General features: G+C 34.7%; 1 pseudogene; it reads right to left on the bottom strand.

The window, feature by feature from the left end:
• Positions 1 to 580: 580 nt before the first annotated feature.
• LOC137772254 (AP-5 complex subunit mu-1 pseudogene) lies at positions 581 to 22,368 on the bottom strand (annotated as a pseudogene).
• Positions 22,369 to 22,734: the final 366 nt, after the last annotated feature.

Below are 22,734 nucleotides of genomic sequence, written 5' to 3'. Positions count from 1 at the left end.
AAGCTGTGGTTTGCCTAACCAAAAAGCCTGAGTATATTTTCCATTGACTATACTGTTTACTAACCTCCCCATGGGATTTACTGAAAAAAAAAAAAATCTTAAAGTAATACAAAGAAGTGTTATCCCTATTTTACATTCCCTAAGTATCAATCTTTGATTTTCACAAAGGCACAAGATTACTTTTGTGCATTTATTTGAGTTTCAAGCTTTGTTCTAGCCATATGCCAATAGAACTATAATTTACTCAACAGTTCTCTTGTATGAATTCATTTTTAATTTAAATTTATTTAAAGAGGAAGCTTTATATCACTATTATAAAGGTAAATCCACCATGTTTATCAGAAAGAGAACAAAAAAGAGAAATAACTATGAAAATATGGGAGTTCATACAGCTTCTAGAATGCTCTCAGGCAGGCATCCTCAACTGTGTCTCCTGTAACCCTGGGGTGGTGGTGGTGATACAGGACTGGGAAGTGAGAAGGCTTCTTGCAGGTAGAGGAGTGGTCTGCAGGACGAGTTTCTTGAGAGTCCCATCCAGGCCTCGATGTCATCACATCATTTACGTTTCTACTTTCAGACATCAGAGATTCATGGTATTGTGGATGACATTCAGCCCATTATATGAAATTTTCTCTCTTAAACATGACAAAATTACAGTAACAAGGATGCATATGTTATTGGAGCAGGAGCTTTAGAATTCCAAGTATAATAATAATCAGAATAAATTAGTTTCTGCTGTATACTTATTTTGGTTTTCCTCATATAAAAACTTGCACTGAATGCTGATATATATACATAACACCCAGTGACTGTGTAACCAAAAATTCTAAAATGAAAGTTTAAATACACTGTATCTCCAGTACAAATCTGTTCAAATGGCTGCTTCTCCTGGCCCTTGGCTCCAAACTTACAGTTCCATAAAGAGTAATCTTCATTAATTTTGGAAACTTTGGGTCAATAATCCAGATCAATAAACTTTTTTCTTAAAATATTTGAACTGATGAAACTAACTTTGTATTCAAAATATGTGATTGGACTTCTGTTGTAAAAGGGCATATGAGCTTCACAGAATTAAATTATATTTTACGTATATTTTCATGAAGTTTTAAATCAGACGTTATTTTTAGTTGAATTTTTTTAACTGATAAAAAATCAAAATTGGTGGGTCAGAGGCCTGGGAAGTGTAATAGCATCAGTTGAATGACTCTAAAAGGTGAATTAAAGGGAAATTTGTGGACTTTCCTGGTAGCACAGTGGTTAAGAATCCACCTGTCAATGCAGGGGTCACAGGTTCAATCCCAGGTCCAGGAAGATCCCATATGCCGCAGAGCAACTAAGCCTGTGTGCCACAATTATTGAGCCTGCACTCTAGAGCCCAAGAGCCACAACAACTGAGCCCACGCACCAAAACTACTGAAGCCCGTGAACCAGAGCCCATGCTCTGCAACAAGAGAAGCCACCACAATGAGAAGCCCGTGCACCACAACGAATAGTGGCCCCTGCTCGCCTCAACTAGAGAAAGCCCTCATGCAGCGACGAAAACCCAATGCAGCAAAAAATAAATAAATAATTTAAAACATTTTTTAAAAAAGGAAATCTGTAAGGCCCATTAAGTGTAGAATCATCCGTTGCATCAGTACTACTAGAAATCAGAATGGCAGCGTCAAGTGAAGTCACACAAGGATGAACCAGAATATCCTAAATGGAAATCCACTGGTGGGAGCAGAATGTTTAAAGTTAAATTTTTTAAAAGGTAAAATCATGACTTTCAGGCACATTGAAAAACAACTTTTGTCATAGATTTTATTTAACTCATTAATTCATGAGGAAACTGGGAATATGTTAAAACTTGTCCACACAACACTTAAGATACTAGGCTATTTGTAGTAAATTTAAGAAAGTAATGTTAGAATAAGATTGCCTGGTTACATACAAAACTTGTTAATATCTCACAGAGCAATAAAATATAACGGTGTACACACTACTATATATAAAATAGATAATCAACAAGGACCTACTGTATATCACAGGGAACTCTACTCAAAATTCTGTAATAACCGAAATGGGAAAAGAATTTGAAAAAGAATAGATATATGTATATGTGTAACTAAATCACTTTGCTGTATACCCGAAACTCACACAACATTGTAAATCAACTATAATATAAAATAAAGATTAAAAAAAAAAAAGATAACCTTGTGGTTATCTGTTTTACTGAACAAAAATTGGCATCTCTTCTAGATTAAAAAAATAAAATACCTAGGAATAAACCTACCTAGGGAGACAAAAGACCTGTATGCAGAAAACTATAAGACACTGATGAAAGAAATTAAAGGTGATACTAACAGATGGAGAGATATACCATGTTCTCGGATTGGAAGAATCAATATTGTGAAAATGACTATACTACCCAAAGCAATCTACAGATTCAATACAATCCCTATCAAATTACCAATGGCATTTTTTAAGGAACTAGAACAAATCATCTTAAAATTTGTATGGAGACACAAAAGACCCCGAATAGCCAAAGCAGTCTTGAGGGAAAAAAACGGAGCTGGAGGAATCAGACTCCCTGACTTCAGACTAAACTACAAAGCTACAGTAATCAAGACAGTATGGTACTGGCACAAAAACAGAAACATAGATCAATGGAACAAGATAGAAAGCCCAGAGATAAACCCACGCACCTATGGTCAACTAATCTATGACAAAGGAGGCAAAGATATACAATGGAGAAAAGACAGTGTCTTCAATAAGTGGTGCTGGGAAAACTGGACAGCTACATGTACAACAATAAAATTAGAACACTCCCTAACACCATACACAAAAATAAACTCAAAGTGGATTCGAGACCTAAATGTAAGACCGGACACTGTAAAACTCTTAGAGGAAAACATAGGAAGAGCACTCTTTGACATAAATCACAGCAAGATCTTTTTTGATCCACCTCCTAGAGTAATGGAAATAAAAACAAAAATAAACAAATGGGACCTAATGAAACTTCAAAGCTTTTGCACAGCAAAGGAAACCATAAACAAAACGAAAAGACAACCCTCAGAATGAGAGAAAATATTTGCAAACGAATCAACAGACAAAGGATTAATCTCCAAAATATATAAACAGCTCATGCAGCTCAATATTAAAGAAACAAACAACCCAATCCAAAAATGGGTGGAAGACCTAAATAGACATTTCTCCAAAGAAGACATACAGATGGTCAAGAAGCACATGAAAAGCTGCTCAACATCACTAATTATTAGAGAAATGCAAATCAAAACTACAATGAGGTATCACCTCACACCAGTTAGAATGGGCATCATCAGAAAATCTACAAACAAAAAATGCTGGAGAGGGTGTGGAGAAATGGGCACCCTCTTGCACTGTTGACGGGAATGTAAATTGATACAGCCACTCTGGAGAACAGTATGGAGGTTCCTTAAAAAACTAAATATAGAATTACCATATGATCTAGCAATCCCACTACTGGGCATATAACCACAGAAAACCATTATTCAAAAAGACACATGCACCCCAATGTTCATTGCAGCACTATTTACAATAGCCAGGTCATGGAAGCAACCTAAATGCCCATCAACAGACGAATGGATAGAGAAGATGTACATATATACAATGGAATATTACTCAGCCTTAAAAAGGAACGGAATTGAGTCATTTGTTGAGATGTGGATGGATCTAGAGACTGTCATACAGAGTGAAGTAAGTCAGAAAGAGAAAAACAAATATCGTATATTAACGCATGTATGTGGAACCTAGAAAAATGGTACAGATGAACCGGTTTGCAGGGCAGAAATTGAGACACAGATGTAGAGAACAAATGTATGGACACCAAGAGGGGAAAACCACGGTGGGGTGGGGATGGTGGTGTGCTGAATTGGGCAATTGAGATTGACATGTATACACTGATGTGTATAAAATTGATGACTAATAAGAACCTGCAGTATAAACAAACAAACAAACAAACAAAAAACACAGTTAATCTACAGCTTCACTCAGTTTAAGACTTTTAATCAATTGGAAACAAGTCAAACTAAAGACATTTCCTTTGGTTTTCGTCTGGTGGTTTTCAGTTCATCCCACCCAACTTTTTGATTAATTTATATATTTTGGTTTACATTTTCACAACAGTATAACAAGAGAATAGTGATCCCTGGCACAAAATAAAGATATCCTGAGCATTATCTGACTCATTTCCCATCCCTTAAGTTCAAAGCCGAGGTTGGGATGATGAAAGGTGAAAAGAAAATCCCTTTATTAACAGCAATCCAAATAAATATGATAGGGGCTTCCTGCCACCAAGGAGCTAAGTGTAGAAGTTCAAAATGTATTGATATTTGGACCTATACCACTATGTTGTGGGTACAACTGAAAATAAGGGAGAAATTGCCATACTACCTGGGAAAAAAAAAGGAACACTGGAGAACAGGAGTCAGGTAGTCACCTGTAAATACTTGATGTAAATACTTGATGCTGGAAATACTTGATGCTGGAAGAGTACAATACATGCCTTGAAGTGCACTGTGGGTAGGCTGAGTATCACCAGATGAGCTGCTTGAGAACTTGCAACAGACAATCAGGAGAAGTGCAGACAATGATCTTTAGGAAAAATTGAACAAGAGTTTAGGTGATGACGAGTACTGGCACGAACTTGTTGCAATTCAAATGCTAATGACCGAAACAACTGTTGATAAAGGTGAAAAGCACTTCATGGAGTGTTAGGACAGCAGAGAAGTAAGTACTTTGACAAAGTATCTGTCTTGGAAATTCCCAAGGGAAGACCAGAAGGAGAAGGGACTTGCATCCTGTTTGAAAGTTATAAAATTGGCTCTGTGGACTCTAAGATCAACAAAAAAGCACATTTCCATGGAAAGTACAAGTTGGTGATGACTGTGTGGTATTAAGATTACAAATAATACTGCATAAGGGGGTGAAGTCAAAGAGTTCTAAATCTAAAGTTACTATATACAGAGACGATTTATATCATTTCTCGTCATCCGGTCAGGGAAGAATAGATATTTCCTGTACTTCTCAGAATGTAATTAATATACTTTTCTCTCAAATAGAAAGCCCTGATTATCCTACTGAAGCTGTCCTGACACACCCATAGTGTGTTAATCTCGCCTGATTAAAAAAAGGAGGAATATGGAGCTTGGTACCAGATGAAATTTTGTGGGTAGAGGGGGTTAGCAAAATAGCAGAGGTTAGATCAATTTTTGAAGAGAGAAAAAAATCTGAATGAAAGAAATTAGGATAAAAATAGTCTTTCTCTATAAAGAGACCTTCTTCCCCTCCCGCCTCCTTAAAGCTTAACCTCTTGAATAAGTACCCTTATTCTGTAAGAAAATTATTATGTGGCACATATCTCTAAGTTTTCTCCTCCTACACTGTAATTACATTTCATTTTCTCAAGGCTTTAATTAAGTCTTATACACCTGTATGTTTTATATAATAGTGTCATGGAAAATAAAGATAGAGAACAGTAAATAAAGTGTGACTTGCCCTATAGTAACCTCTCCAATGGCACTAGTCGGAAGAATTTTGAGTCCTATTGAGGAAACAGTGAGACCAGGAGTTCCAGACAAGGCCTTGATCCTAAGGAACTCCTCTTCAAGACTTTGGGAAAAGTGGGTGACAAGCAGAATACCCCAAGGAACACTAATAAACAGACAACAAGGAAAACTAGAGTAAAATCTACTTTTCTTTCTGTCTGTGCTAGATGACGGACCATTGATTGTAGTGGGATAGAAGCTTTGTAGAAGTCTCCTCAGAAATGAAGAAACTGAACATGAGCACGCATGACCACAGGCATGCTGCTTGTCAACAGCAATACCAGATAGAGCCTGAGAGTTTTCAAATGCAGGTACAATATTCTTTTCACTGGACTAGTTTTCACAGGAAGAGACTTAATGGGAATACAACCCTGACAGGTTCCATGAAAGTAAGAGCATACCTCGCCTTATTGTGCTTTGCTTTATTGCACTTCACAGGTAGAACGTTGTTTACCAGTTGAAGATTTGTGGCAACATTTCTTCAAGCTAGACTATCAGTGCCATTTTTTCTAGAAGTATTTGCTCACTTCATGTCTCTGTGTTACATTTTGGTGATTCTCACAATATTTCAAACTTTTTCATTATATTGGTTATGGTGAACTGTGATCCGTGATCTTTGATGTTACTATTGTAATTGTGTCACGACACCACAAACTGTGCCATATAAGGTGGTCAACTTAATCAATAAATATTGTGCGTATGTTCTGACTGCTCCACCAGCCGATTGTTCCCCCATCTCTCTCCCTCTCCTTGGGCCTTCCTATTCCTGAGGACGAAACCATATTGAAATTAGGCCAGTTAATAACCCTACAATGGCCTCTAAGTGTTCAACTGAAAGGAAAAGTCACAAGTCTCTCACTTTAAATCAAAAACCAGAAATGATTAAACTTAGTGAGGAAGGCATGTTGAAAGCTGACATAGGCCAAAATCTGGGCCTCTTGCACCAGTTAGCCAGGTTGTGAATGCGAAGGAAAAGTTCTTGAAGGAAATTATAAGTGCTGCTCCAGTGAACACACAAATGTTGAGAAAACAAAACAGACTTATTGCTAGTTATGGAGAAAGTATTAGTGGTTTGGATACACCAAATCATACACGATATTCCCTAAAGCCAAAGCCTAATCCAAAACAAGGCTCTAACTCATTTCAATTCTGTTAAGGCTGAGAGAGGTAAGGAAGCTGCAGAAAAAAGGTTTGAAGCCAGCAGAGGTTGGTTCATGAGGGTTAAGGAAAGAAGCCATCTCTGTAACATAAAAGTTCAAGGTGAAGCCATGAGTGTTCACGTAGAACTGCAGCAAGTTATCCAGAAGATGTAGCTCAGATAATTAATGTAGGTGGCTAAACAACAGATCTTCAGTGTAGATGAAACAACCTTATGCTGGAAGAAGATGCCATCTAGGACTTTCATAGGTAGAGAGGAGAAGTCAATGCCTGGCTTCCAAGTTTCAAAGGATAGACAGGCTGACTCTCATTAGGGGCTAATGCATCTGGTGACTTAAAGTTGAAGCCAGGTCTTATTTACCATTCCCAGAATCCAGGGCCCTTAAAAATGATGCTAAATCTATTCTGCCTGTGTTTTAGAAATGGAACAACAAAGTCTAGATGGTGGTGCAATCTGTTTACAACATCATTTAAGCCCACTGCGGAGACCTACTGCTCAGAAAAGATTCCTTTCAAAATATGACTTCTCACTGACAATGCACCTGGTCACCCAAGATCTCTGATGGATATGTACAAGGAGATTAATGCTGTTGTCATGCCTGTTAACACAACATCCATTCTGCAGCCCATGGGACAAGGAGTAATTTTGACTTTCAGGTGTTATTTAAGAAATACATTTCACAAGGCTATAGCCCATAAATGGCGATTCTTCTGATGGACCTTGGCAAAGTAAATGGAAAACCTTATGGAAAGGATTCATCATTCCAGATGCCGTTATGAATATTTATGATTCCTGGGAAGAGGCTAAAATATCAATATTAACAGGAGTTTGGAAGAGGTTGATTCCAATCCTCATGGATGACTTTAAGGGATTCAAGTTTTCAGTGGAGGAAGTAACTGTAGATGCAGTGGAAAGAACTAGAATTAGAAGTGGAGCCTGAAGATGTGACTGAATGCCTGCAATTTCATGATAAAAATTGAACAGATGAGGAATTGCTTCTCATAGATGAGAAAGAAAGTGTTTTCTTGGGATGGAATCTACTTCTGGTTGAGATGCTGTGAAAATTGCTTAAATGACAAGAAAGGATTTAGAATATGACGTTAACTTATTTGATAAAGCAGTAGCAGGATTTAAGAGGATTGACTCTGATTTTGAAAGAAATTCAGCTGGAGGTAAAATGTTATCAAACAGCACTGTGAGCTAGAGAAATCTTTCGTGAAAGGAAGAGTCCATCAATGGGGCAAACGTCATTGTTGTCTTTTTTTTTTTTTTTTTATAAATTTATTTATTTATTTTTGGCTGCACTGTGTCTTTGTTGCTGTGCACGGCCTTTCTCTGGTTGCGGTGAGCGGGGGTTACTCTTCATTGCGGTGTGCGGGCTTCTCTTGTTGCGGAGCACGGACTCTAGGCATACGAGCTTCAATAGTTGTGGCGTGCGGGCTGTAGAGCACAGGCTCAGTAGTTGTGGCGAACGGGCTTAGTTGCTCTGCGGCATGTGGGATCTTCCCAGACCAGGGCTCAAACCTATGTCCCCTGCCTTGGCAGGTGGATTCTTACCCACTGCGTCACCAGGGAAGCCCCATTGTTGTTTTATTTAAAGAAATTGCCACAGACACCCCCAGCTTCAGCAACCACCACCTAATCTGTCAGCAGCCATCAATATTAAGGCAGGAACCTCCATCAGCAAAAGATTAGGACTCCGCTAATGGCTCAGAGGATGGTTAGCATATTTTAGCAATGAAGTATTGTTTTTTAATTAAGGTATGTACGTTGTTTTTTTAGACATAATGCTATTGCACACTTAATAGACTAGAATATAGTGTAAACAAACTTTTTATGCACTGGGAAGCCAAAAAAAATTTGTGTGACTCACTTTATTGTGATATTTAATTTATTGATGTGATCTGGAATTGAACTCACAAAATCTCTCAGGTGTGCCTGTAGTAGGGAAGATGCACTTTCTTCCATAAAGGAGAACAAAAGAAGCCACCAGAACCTGGGTTCAAGATTCTACTTGACCCCTAATAGTTATGGGAATTTAAGCAATACAATTCACTACTTTGAGCCTTACTCATCCATGAAATGGTTATGTTAATACCTTCTTGGAGTGTTGCTGTGAGGTAAAATTATAATCTGTAAATATAAAGTTTTGATAAAATAAATGTTCTCTAAATCTAAAGTATAGATAATATGCATACAGTAAAAAGACTCTTTCCAAATCTTTATGCCTATCTGACTTTCTCCCCTTCTTTAGTTGAATTTACCCAGGTGGGTATAGTCATTCATTCAACAAACACTATCCTTATGACTAGAATATGATTCCCTTATCTTTATATCCCATTCCCTCCCTCTCCCACATTTAGAAGACTGCCATAGTAGAAATGTAATATTTGTTAAATGATTAAAGTCATGACGGATTTATTTAGTGCCACATTTTTCCTGATTCTTTGCTTGGTGCTTCGAATGAGATAGATAAGAAATATCCCTTGTCCCCATCGTCTTCATTTTTTCTGTCTTAATTATATAAACGTTTAATCATTGCATTTTGACTTCCTAGTTTACCACCAAATGAGATTCTTTTCAGTAAGGAAATGCACCTATACAGAGCAGTTCACATTTTATGCATATTTAAGGAGCCCAGTGAATTGTAATCTGTGTTTACATCTTACCACGTTGTAGTGTCATTTTAGGTGATAAATACAACCCAGTGTGCTTATCCGGCTCAGCTGTAAATAAAGCACATTTTCTATCATGCGTCACCTATGAACACATCTTTGTTTTAAATGTGGCCACAAAAAGGAACCTTAGCAAAATTAAATCAACATTTTTTTATTGTGGTTTTCATAATACATAATACTATGTGAATTTAACAAGTGTCCTTTGATAATCCCTCTATATCTGCCACAAAGTACACATGGCTGCTGGAAACCTCGCAGAATATCCTCCTCCTCCTGCTGACACATATGTGAGGGTGGTGAGAAGTGAAGGTAAAATAAATAATAAGGAATAAAAGGTCCTTCTCACCCTCAGATGATGTCTTAAACTTCAATGGGTTTCTAAAGGCCACTCCTCAGAGAGGAAAAGGGCTACTGTCAAGTGAAAGCCTGCATTTCAAAATCGTCTCTCTGAGGCTGGTGAAACCATGATTAATTGTAACTTCTTACATCATTTCTCATATCCTCTCATTTTTTTCCTTTATCTTATTACATGTTTCCATTCACTCAGTGCTGTTTTTTCCTGCTGTGTGCCTACCATTTCCAAAAGACATATGAAAAAGGCAGTATTTGATTACTTTGGAATTTTAATTTTGTCATAACTTTATTTTTATTTTTGTATATGAAAATAAAATGCTAGCTATTTTATCTTATGCCCAAACTAGATATTAAAGTTCATTTTTCATTTGTATAGTAACGTTCTTAATATCTCCAAACTCAACTTTATGTAGTTTCATACTGTATGGATCAGTTTACCATTTGCTTGTTCATAGTTATTTCTAATTTTCAATGTAGAGAGATTCTCCCTTCAATGACACCAAAAGTTCCTGGAAATATGCTATCTTCTCTTTTTTTTCTGAGTTTTGAATAATGAGATGATTCTCTAAACAGAAAGGAAGAGACAGGTCATTCTTGACAGAGAGGACATTGTAGTCTTAGGGTCATATCGGTGGAATATGACAACTCAGAGATGTGAGTCCAGCTCAGTACCACTGCAAAACCCACAGAGGCCCTCTGAGTTCATGTGCAATAAGAAATCTAGTTGTTTGAAAAAGTTCTCTAATAAGTATACAAATTTTGGCAATCATCTATGTGAGAGAACATTTCCAGGTGACCCTTGATTTGAAAGTCTAAGCAGATTCTGGAGATATTTTTGTCTGTTTCTTTTTCTGGTGATATTTACATAAAGGAAACATTGGCAGAAATCCTCAATCCTGGTGTACATCCAATTTCTTTTTGTTTTGATTGGCTAGGCTTCAGTAAATGATTTTCACATTAACAAAGAGATATTGAAATACTAATTTGGAATCCTGTATTCCTTTCTGATGCTGATGTTGATGAGTCTGAATGCTGAAGTTCATGAAGGTAATGTACACAGGTTTTGACTTATGAAAAAAATATGGCATTTATTTCAGATGACCGGTTATATTACAGTAAAGTAGACTTCATTTTTGACTTGGAGAAAGGAAAGGAAAGGTAATCAGATGCCACTTAAAACAAATTTCTAGGTTGGAAATATGTAAAAAAGTTTCATTGTCTGCCATAATTTTGACAGGTTATATTCAATTACTAAGAACTATTTAATTTTGTTTACCTCAACTACTTTTGAGAAGATGCAGATTTGCATGGTTATATGTAATTTAGATCTAATTATTAAGTTTTAAGATCTTGGAAACAGAAATCAGCAGAAAAACTATATTCTTTGAGAAAATGATTTATCAGTTGCAGAGAGGTTGGAAATAGTAAAGACTTTTGATGAAATTTTAGTAGTTTAAATACATGATTATTTGTGGAATATAATGAGGAGTAGTCCAATATGATCTAGAGGATGAATTAATGACTAACAAAATAATTTCCTTTTATACATGATGTGCTATTCTGTGCCGGCTACATTGTACAAATATACATTGTACATGTATATTGTACAACTGGCTACATTGTACAAATATACATTGTACGTGTACATTGTACAGTAAGATAAGAAAAGCAAAGATGAAAAAACTTAAGAGGAATGAGGCCATTTATTTTCAACATTTGATTCTGATTTTAAAAGTGTTCCCTGAGAAATGTTGGACAATATAAGAATATAAAAAGAAGATTAAATTATTGATAATTCCAATATCCAAAGATTAATATTTTGTTATGATGAAAAGTTTTTCACTACTCAGATGATTAATAAATAGATGGATAAAAAATAATGAAGGTAGAAATAGATATATATTTATAAAATTGGCATTAAACTGTTATCCTGCAAATACATTATTGTATATTTGTTTCAACTCAATACTTGCTATTAGCATTAGGCTATACTAAATATTCTTCAAAAGTATAAAATATTTGATGAATAACATTCTATAAGATATGGGCAACATAAATTACTGAACAATCTCATCTATTAATTTGTAGGTTAGTTCTTTTTTTCCCCTATAAACAATTCTATAATGCATATTCTCACCTAAATTGTCACACCTGTGAATGAAGTTTTGAGGAATTTAGTTCTGGCACAAAGGATAGAAAAATACTTTTGTCCTCTCTATATAGACTTCCAAAATCATTTCCAGACCAGCACCACAATTTTATCTTTCATCAGCAGTAATAATTTCTGGTCACACCATACCCTCTTTCACAAAGTATTAGTCCTAAAAAAAATTTTTTGGCAGCAAATAGAATTTAGTTATTTTAAATTAAGTAATTATGTCGATATTAAAGTAAAACACTTCTTTAAAAAATTGTACCCATTCTTTCACATCTATTTCTATTTTTATTGCTGTATATGTTAATACGTTTAGATTTATGACATTTTTACATATAAAAAAATTAACTTCGATCATACTTATTACAAAATTTACAAGTTTATTTTTTAATCTTTTCATGTTATCTGTGACTATTCAGGGTTTAACATATTTATAAAATGTGTACTTAATATGTCACCCTATTCATCTCCGATTATTTTCCCTTAGAGCGTCATCATTTTACATTTTGTTTATACTGGTTTTGGTGTTTTAAGACTGCTCATTTTTACACATAACTTCTAAATTTATCGGGTGGCATATAGTTTAGTTGTTCTATGATGTAAAGATCCACACTAAATTTTTTCCAACCACTTTTCTAAAAACTGTATTTTAGAAAAATACTTTTCCATTAGTTTGCAATGTTCTCTTTAAGATACATTTAATTCTTTTATGCCAAAAATATTCAACAACATTTGTAGGTTTCTCCTGGCTCGGAGCACATAGGAGATTTAACTCCTCTTAAATCGGATGAGAGGTGCTACGGGGAAGTTAGTCATAAATGCCAGCACTTACTTGGGAGCAGTGTGTGTCGCACTGTCCAATCATTTCCATCTTGAGTTAGTAAAACACTGAAAACTCTTTAGCTTCTTTAGCAGATTTCTTGTATAGTCTGAATGAAGAGAAATAAATGGTGTTTTGGGGGAGAAATCACAATAACAGGACACTTTATTATGAACAATTATGTCTCCGGATAGAGTTTGGAAAAACCAGATATAGCTATAAATAAGGTTGAAATTGCTTTGCATAATAATATAAAGGAGTTTTTTCATTTCTGGCATGTCATATTTCTACCGATTATTGCTTTAGGAAAACGATCATTCTTTATTAACATGGATTTAGACCTCATTGAATCTGAGAATAATTTTATTTCCTTAGAAGATGTATGTGAGTGGGTGTCTCTGGTGTGTGTGTGTGTGTGTGGCATAGCCTAGTCTGAATCAACTCTTTTGCTGAAATTACTTTGCCCCTTTAACACACCATGTTAAAAATGATAGGGCTTCCCTGGTGGCACAGTGGTTAAGAATCTGCCTGTCAATGCAGGGGACACGGGTTCTAGCCCTGTTCCGGAAAATACCACATGCTGCGGAGCAACTAAGCCCGTGCGCCACAACTACTGAGCTTGCACTCTAGAGCCCGCGAGCCACGACTACTGAAGCCCGAGCGCTTAGAGCCTGTGCTCTGCAACAAGAGAAGCCACCGCAATGAGAAGCCTACACACCGCAACGAAGAGTAGCCCCTGCTCGCCGCAACTAGAGAAAGCCCGCGCACAGCAACAAAGACCCAACACAGCAAAAAATAAAATAAATAAAATTAATAAAAATTTAAAAAATGATATTATTCCTAGACTGAGCATTGCAATTTGGGGAAATGCATTGGTGAAAGATTTTGAAAAAACGTTAAAGATATTTTTTCTCCTTTTTTGACATTTTTGTGGAAGTATAATATATATACAGAAAAATACACAAATCAGAAGTGGTGGGATTAATTTATAAATTTACTACACCTGTAACCAGCACTGGCATGTAGGAACAGAACATCCTAGCAGCATCCTAGAAAAATCTAACATGTAATCATCTATTCATTTCTCCCCCAGGGTAATCACTATTCTGATTTTTAATACTATAGGTTCATTTTGCCTGTTTTTAAACTGTACATCAATAGAATCATATACTTTTGGTGTCTGGCTTCTTTGGCTCAAAATAATATATCTGAGATTCATCCATGTTGTTGCAAGTAGGTGTAAATCATTCATTCTCATTTCTGTAGAGCATTCCATTGTTTGACTATATTGTATTTGATTCATTCAACTCTTGATTGGGATTTGCGTTGTTTCAATTTTAGGGTCCCTTATGAATAGTGCTGCTATAAACACACTAATATATGTCTTTTGGTGTGCACATTTCTGTTAGTAACACACACAGAAATGGAGTCAGTGGGTAATAGATTATGTTCAGTGTGGGTTTGTACTACCAAGCAATTTTCTAAAGAGTTTGTTAACAATTTATATACCCACCAGCAGTGTATAATGAGATTCCCTATTACTCCAATTCCCTGATACCTGTTGCTATGATTCCTTTTACATTTTAGAATGTCCCTTGGGTATTCAGTGAAATTTTATTGTAATTTATATTTACATTTCCTTGATAACAAATGAAGTGGGACACTTCTTCATTTGCTTTTTGGCCATTTATGTGCATCCTTATTTATAAAGTACCTCTTCAAGTTTGTTTTTTTCTACTGATTTTTAAACAACTTGTAAAAGTTTCTTTTGCTATCTTTTGAGAACTAGATATTTGTCAAATATATGTGCTACAAATATCTTATTCCATTCTATGTATTGACTCTTCATTCTTATAACCCATCTATTGATGGAAAAATGTTCTTAATCTTCTTCATACATTGCTATTTATTTTTTATTTCCTTTTTTAAAAGTATTTTTAAAAATTGAGCATGAGATGGCTATGCCTAATCCAAGTTCAGGAGACATTCTCTATGTTTTCTTCAAAAGTCTGTATTAATTTACATTCCATAACAATGTCAGCAGCATATCTGGCATTGAATTTTTGTTGTCATAAGAACAAAGTTCCTTTATTTCCTGTATGGATATCAACTTGCCTAGCACCCTTCATTTTATTTTTTATTTTTTTGAATTTTATTTTATTTATTTTTTTATACAGGAGGTTCTTATTTGTTATCTATTTTATACATATTAGTGTATATATGTCAATCCCAATCTCCCAATTCATCACACACACCTCCATGCCACTTCCCCCCTTGGTGTCCATACGTTTATTCTCTACATCTGTGTCTCTATTTCTGCCCTGCAAACCGGTTCATCTGTACCATTTTTCTAGGTGCCACATGTATGCGTTAATATACGATATTTGTTTTTCTCTTTCTGACTTACTCCACTCTGTATGACAGTCTCTAGATCCATCCATGTCTCTACAAATGAGCCAATTTTGTTCCTTTTTATGGCTGAGTAATATTCCATTGTATATATGTACCACATCTTCTTTATCCATTTGTCTGTCGATGGGCATTTAAGTTGCTTCCACGACCTGGCTATTGTAAATAGTGCTGCAATGAACACTGGGGTGCATGTGTCTTTTTGAATTATGGTTTTCTCTGGGTATATGCCCAGTAGTGGGATTGCTGGGTCATAGGGTAATTCTATTTTTAGTTTTTTAAGGAACCTCCATACTGTTCTCCATAGTGGCTGTATCAATTTACATTCCCACCAACAGTGCAAGAGGGTTCCCTTTTCTCCACACCCTTTTCAGCATTTGTTGTTTGTAGATTTTCTGATGATGCCCATTCTAACTGGTGTGAGGTGATACGTCATTGTAGTTTTGATTCACATTTCTCTAATAATTAGTGATGTTGAGCAGCTTTTCAGGTGCTTCTTGGCCATCTCTACATCTTCTTTGGAGAAATATCTGTTTAGGTGTTCTGCCCATTTTTTGGATTGGGTTGTTTGTTTTTTTAATATTGAGCTGTATGAGCTGTTTATATATTTTGGAGATTAATCCTTTGTCCATTGATTCTTTTGCAAATATTTTCTCCCATTCTGAGGGTTGTCTTTTCGTCTTGTTTATGGTTTCCTTTGCTGTGCAAAAGCTTTGAAGTTTCATGAGGTCCCATTTGTTTATTTTTGTTTTTATTTCCATTACTCTACGAGGTGGATCAAAAAAGATCTTGCTGTGATTTATGTCAAAGAGTGTTCACCCTTTATTTAAAATACTATCCTTTCTCCATTGTACTGTGGTGTCACCTGTTTCATGAATCAGTTTACCATGTATGTATGCATCTTCATTGTGTTCCATTGGTCAATTTGTGTATTCTTGTTAAATTACCACACTCTTCTGAAAATTATAATTCTATAATAGAAATCAATATCTTGTACTGGCTCACTTTGTTCTTCTTGAAAAATACCTTGGCTATTCTTGGCCATGAAAACGTAACTGTGTCCTGGTTTACCCTGCTGATGTGGGTGATGGAACGAAGGATGAGGAGAGGTTGATAGAAGTTACAGAGCCAAGCCACACCCTGAGAAAAGAAAGGTGTTTTTTTCTTTGTTTCTTTGTTTTTTAATTTCAATCAAGTCCTCTTTCTCAAACATAGAAGAGGACATACTTCAGGTCAGGCATGCAGTTTGGATGTGAACTGAGTATGTGAGTAGTCCCTTCTAAAAGTTTTGTGCTTTTTTGAAAGATTTTTTTCCCTCAGTATCTAGACATATTTTCCTTTAGTTTTCCCCCAAGTAATCTATAATGTTTCATATATACAATGTTTTTATTTAAGTTGAATTGAAGCCAATTTAGGAATAACACTGTGAAAGGAAGGGTGGTTTTCCCCTGGTGTTCCGTCTCTAGAATAAAATTTCACAGCTGCAAAGAAATTTAGAGACAATTTTCTGCCTTCGATCTTAGCATAAGATGAAATAAAGAACTTGAGGAAAGGGCAGAATTTGAGGAATCTGCAGACTTTAAGTTTGAAGATTATACTCAAGATTTTATTTGAGGAACTACTAGTCAAATGTCTCACTGGTTATTATTAGTGGCAGGGCACTATAAATTCGATTGCAGAATATTCCATGTTAAGATAATAAATGAAACTGTCAGGGGTGGCTTTTATCTTAGCTTTAAAACACATTAAAGCAACACTAGTTGTATTTATAGTACTGGAATAGAATCACTTCAGCATACTGATTTCATTTTCTTCACATGTCAATAACTAACATTTTCATTTCCTGGACTTAAGCCAATCAGGAAAGAAAAATAGAATACTCATCATTTATAATAAATCATTTACCACTCAGTCAAGCAAGTAGGGTTGTATGTTACTTTCTATAGCTGTAAGAAGCTTTAATTATTAATACAATTGCATCTTGGGTTATGAGTCCTTAAAACTATGGGGCTGATGATTTCTGAACTTGCATAAGTGACTTCAAAAAGATGATAGAAAGCTATAAGCACATTTTTACCATTCTTGTTTTTAAGTTTTCTCATTTGACACCCAATAGTTACGAAATAGTTGTTCTTCTGTTTTTTGTCAAAGGCTTTTAAGTTGTATCTTTTCTTTGGTTATTGAATCCCAGGGTTAGTTGGTCTGAACTCAGTATTTCAACTAGTTCCAAGCTGAGAACTATACTTGAATTGGTTCTGTGAAATGTGAAGGAAACAAAGATTGGATACATTGTCATTTAACTTTCACTAGCCTGGACCCAAAAGATTAGAAAGGTATTTTCCATATTCCAGTTTAAATGGGTATGTAAATAATATTTTAGAGACAAAAAAATGTATAATATACTATTTATTGCAAATATATGCAAATTATAAAGTATGATAAATTATTTAAATTTTGGGAGTAAGGACAATGTGAAGAGCATGACCTTTAAATATCTTACTGAGTAATTGTTTAAAGCACCCAGTAATCACTTAATTTTTTAGGAGAGTTTACTTTATTTGATTTGACTATTTGCTGTTAAGGGCTTAGACTACAGAAGTAACATGTTAACTTGTAGACCTGTCTAGTCAAAATAATAACTTTCTGGTAGAAAATAGAACTCTAAACATTACAACTTTATTGCCCTGTAAGCTATTAACCAGTTTGATTTAGTACACATATTTTGGACTGTCTTCCCAGGTGGGCTATAAACACTCTGTTCCTAAAAATATCATTTGAACATGCTTATTAATTAGTAAACTGCCTAAGTCTGACATATATTTAATCACATTTTAAAGTGTTTATAAATTGTATTTTGACAGTTTTGGAGAACCCACCAAGAGTTCAAAGGACTCACCTGCCAGAGACAATTAAATCGTCTTGTCTGAGAAGCACACTTCATGGACTCAGGCAAATCTTTTCATAGCCCCTGAAATGATTCTCAGGTAACACTAGGACCTTACTTTCACTGACTCTATTTCTCTAAGTTTGTGTTCTTTCTTGTAATCTTGATTTTTTTTTGTTTCTTTTTTTTCTTATTGAATGTGTTATTTTGTTTGCATCATGCCTAACCCATGGTCATGTCCATGCCTTTTCCATAACAAGGCCCAGGGACTTATTAATCTGTATCTCATCCTGGGATATACTACGTTGTCTCACCTGTATAGCAAAGAGAGCACCGCAGGTATGTGTCAAGCTGATTTGTACACAGTTGATAATTTATTCCATTATGGAAGCAGCAAAGATTGTATCCTGGTTTATGTGACCATTTGATGATCTCAGTCAAGTGGATGATGGGATCTATTCTTTGTTGGATAAGAGATGACAAAGGATCAAGTTTTTTCAGACTATTTCATTTTAGTCTATTTGTGAGATTTACTGCCCACTGGAAAGGAGAATGGCTCTTTGAGATATGAAACTGTGATTTTTTTATGCTTCTGTGTTTACTTTGACTAGGGTAAGCTCTAAGCCTTCTGTAGGTCTGCCATCTGTAAATGGAAAGGGTCTTTATATCTCCTTGTATGAATGTGAAACATGTTTTCTATGTTCAAAACTATTAATAAATTAGATTAAAATTCTCTTAAAATAAGAATATTTTAATTGGTTCATAAATAAATGTATATAAATTAAATATTCCAACATTTCCAGGAGATAAACTAAATTTCTAATACTTTAATCATGCTCAGTATTTCTCAAAAGTGTGCTGTCTATGAGGTCAAAACTATTTTCGTAATAATATTAAGACATTATATGCTTTTTTACTCTCATTTTTTGTGGGAATATAGTGGATCTGTCTAGATGTTGCATGATATTTGATGAGAATATTTTTCAGACAGCTAATGGAAAATGTTTTTATGATTGTTAGAATTTTTAAGGTAGTAGCTTTTGTATGTAAATACATACATATTCAGACATTGACTCAGTATATTCTCAGTAGTAGTATTATCCTCTTACTAGCTGTACCTACTGCTATCCCCATAACCTCATCATTGTCCATTTTTACTTGACAGAATGATAAATAGACATAATTATTCACATTTGGATATTTAGCAGACATTTTCTTAAAAGTGAATAAGTACATCTGTTAAGTCAAGGAAAAACCGACCGACAGCACTTGTTATTAAAAATTTTTGAGCTTTCAAACAAAAATTATAATTTTGGAAAACTTGTATCTGTCACCATGATCTTAAGAACTTGCTAGTAGTAAGAGATTTTTCTGATGAGATCACTGGTGATATTAACTAATACAATTTTTGATATCGTATGATCAGTTGTGTTTACATTTGGAAGATCTGTATAATCCAGTGAACTAATATTTTCCAAATGACCAATGGAAGATCTTATAAAAGGAAGGACAGATAAAAGATCCATTCAAAAGACAGAATACATCAATGGATTTTAAAGAAACAGTATGAAAAATTTACTGATATGATATCAAATTCCACATTGCAAATAACCTTTAGAAATAACATATCATGTTTTTGAACTAGTATCAAAGGAAAATATCTACAATAATCTAAAAAAGCTATTCAAATACTCTCTGTTTTTCTAACTACATATCTAGTGAGGACAGATGTTCTACATAAACTTGACAGGTTGAATGCAGATACATATTTTATTAAGGAGATCTATTTTATTAAGGAGATATTAAAGTATAAAATGATCCCATTCTTCTCACAATTTTATTTTGGAAAATACAGTTTAATAAATACATTGTGTTATAGACATTTTTATGTTATGGATTTATTATTTCTATTTTTAAATAAATTAATAAAAAAATATTAAAAATGGCTAATACAGTAAACGTTGAGAGATAAACCCACCGAAAACACTTTAACTTTTTCAGAATTTTTTAGGAGTTGTAGAGAGTTCTTGAGTCCAGAGTTTGAGCACTGATGATATTAGTCTTTCGAGAAAGAAAGAGAGTCAGAAACTGCTAGCTCAGAAACCTTTTTATATAAGATTGAAAGTTTGTATCATTAAGAAGAATCCTTGGATGAATCAGACTAGTTTGATACTTTTAGTTGAAAAGAGGAGAGAGAAAATCACTGAAGTCAAAAAGCACTATAGGAGAAATCTAGTGGAGAGAATATTTTTTCTTGGTTAGCTTCAAGATGAAAGAGATAATAATAAAGGCTTTCACATTATACAATTTGAGATTCCTTAACGAAATTTTGAGACAGAAATTAATTCTCTTGCTTCAGAATGTGCTCAATACTGTATACTCAAAGAGGTTTATATGGTTAATTAACACTTCTTATGTAAATAATTAAGCCAAAACCTATTAAGACTATCATTTTTTTTAACATCTTTATTGGAGTATAATTGCTTTACAATGGTGTGTTAGTTTCTGCTTTATAACAAAGTGAATCAGTTATACATATATATATGTTCCCATATTTCTTCCCTCTTGTGTCTCCCTCCCTCCCACCCTCCCTATCCCACCCCTCTAGGTGGTCACAAAGCACCGAGCTGATCTCCCTGTGCTATGCGGCTGCTTCCCACTAGCTATCTATTTTACATTTGGTAGTGTATATATGTCCATGCCACTCTCTCACTTTGTCACAGCTTACCCTTCCCCCTCCCCATATCCTCAAGTCCATTCTCTAGTAGGTCTGTGTCTTTAACCCTGTCTTGCCCCTAGGTTCTTCATGACCTTTTTTTAATCTTAGATTCCATATATATGTGTTAGCATACGGTATTTGTTTTTCTCTTTCTGACTTACTTCACTCTGTATGACAGACTCTAGGTCCATCCACCTCACTACAAATAACTCAATTTCTTTTCTTTTTATGGCTGAGTAATATTCCATTGTATATATGTGCCACATCTTCTTTATCCATTCATCTGTTGATAGGCACTTAGGTTGCTTCCATGTCCTGGCTATTGTAGATAGAGCTGCAATGAACATTTTGGTACATGACACTTTTTGAATTATGGTTTTCTCAGGGTATATGTCCAGTAGTGGGATTACTGAGTCATATGGTAGTTCTATTTTTAGTTTTTTAAGGCACCTCCATACTGTTCTCCATAGTGGCTATATCAATTTACATTCCCACCAACAGTGCAAGAGGGTTCCCTTTTCTCCACACCCTCTCCAGCATTTATTGTTTGTAGATTTTTTGATGATGGCCGTTCTGATCGTTGTGAGATGATATCTCATTGTGGTTTTGATTTGCATTTCTCTAATGATTAATGATGTTGAGCATTCTTTCATGTGTTTGTTGGCAATCTGTATATCTTCTTTAGAGAAATGTCTATTTAGGTCTTCTGCCCAATTTTGGATGGGATGTTTGTTTTTTTTGATATTGAGCTGCTTGTAAATTTTGGAGATTAATCCTTTGTCAGTTGCTTCATTTGCAAATATTTTCTCCCATTCTGAGGGTTGTCTTTTGGTCTTGTTTATGGTTTCCTTTGCTGTGCAAAAGCTTTTAAGTTTCATTAGGTCCCATTTGTTTATTTTTGTTTTTATTTCCATTTCTCTAGGAGGGACTGTCATTTTTGTGATCAAGAATAACCTTTGGAGACTATATATTATCAAATTGGCAGGGTCATTAAGAACAATTATTTACAACTTGGAAATAAAGCAGAAGTGTGGACAGTATATTCTTTCAAATTTATATTGAAACTTCTGCAACAAATGACTTAACACTCTAGAAAAATGTAACTGTGGTTGATGTTGTTATTAAATAAAGGCTCACACACTCATAAATTACCTGTTAACTTGTAGATCTTATCCAATAGAATTGCAAATAATTTCTGTCTAGTAGAAAAATAACCCCAAAGGTTATGTACTGTCCTGTAGGTCATTAATCATTTTTGTTGCTAACTAAGTAGAGTACTTTAGAATGCCTTTTACAGTGGACTTAAAATCATTTACCTTCTAATTCTTGTTTGAACCAGGTTTACCATCTGATCAGTTCCCTCCTTCATTAATGAGCTGAATAAAATCTTTCTCATGTTTTCATTGTATATGTGTCTGAAAATCATTTTTTTAACTTTTTGAAAAAATGAACACTTTTTAAAAGTTTGCATTTTGCTTTGTAGAAATATTTAATTACTATATCACCTGTGAATGCAGTGGTATGCTGGGACCACTGAATATTGGCGCCAAAGAGCCTATTATTTGCATCTTTTCCCAATTTCACTTTCAGATCTGCAATGTTGCTAGTTAGAAAATCAGCCATGATGGCAATATTTACACCACAAAAATCAGTATAAACTAAAAATCATGACTTTTTGTTTTTTGAGGAGCCAATTTACCATCACACCACTTTATGCATGTTAAAAAAATTGCTTAATTTTGCTTATGTTTGAATTTTTAAATGGTCTTGTACTTTCTTTTTTCACTAAACATGTTTATTAGAGTTATCTGTATTGTTGCATCTAGTGGTAGTTCACTCCTTTACCCTGATGTATTATATCTATATGTGAATATTCTATTTATTCATTCCCTTACTAATGAACTTTTGTGTTGCTTCCAGTTTATGTTATTACAAACATATTGTGTAGCTATAAATACCAATGCACATTTTTTAAAATACTGGTTTAAA

The sequence above is a fragment of the Eschrichtius robustus genome, chromosome 11 (genome assembly GCF_028021215.1).
Source record: "Eschrichtius robustus isolate mEscRob2 chromosome 11, mEscRob2.pri, whole genome shotgun sequence".
Lineage (NCBI taxonomy): Eukaryota > Metazoa > Chordata > Mammalia > Artiodactyla > Eschrichtiidae > Eschrichtius > Eschrichtius robustus.
Note: the sequence above shows the minus strand (reverse complement) of the source record. Positions and strands in the feature narration are given on the sequence as shown.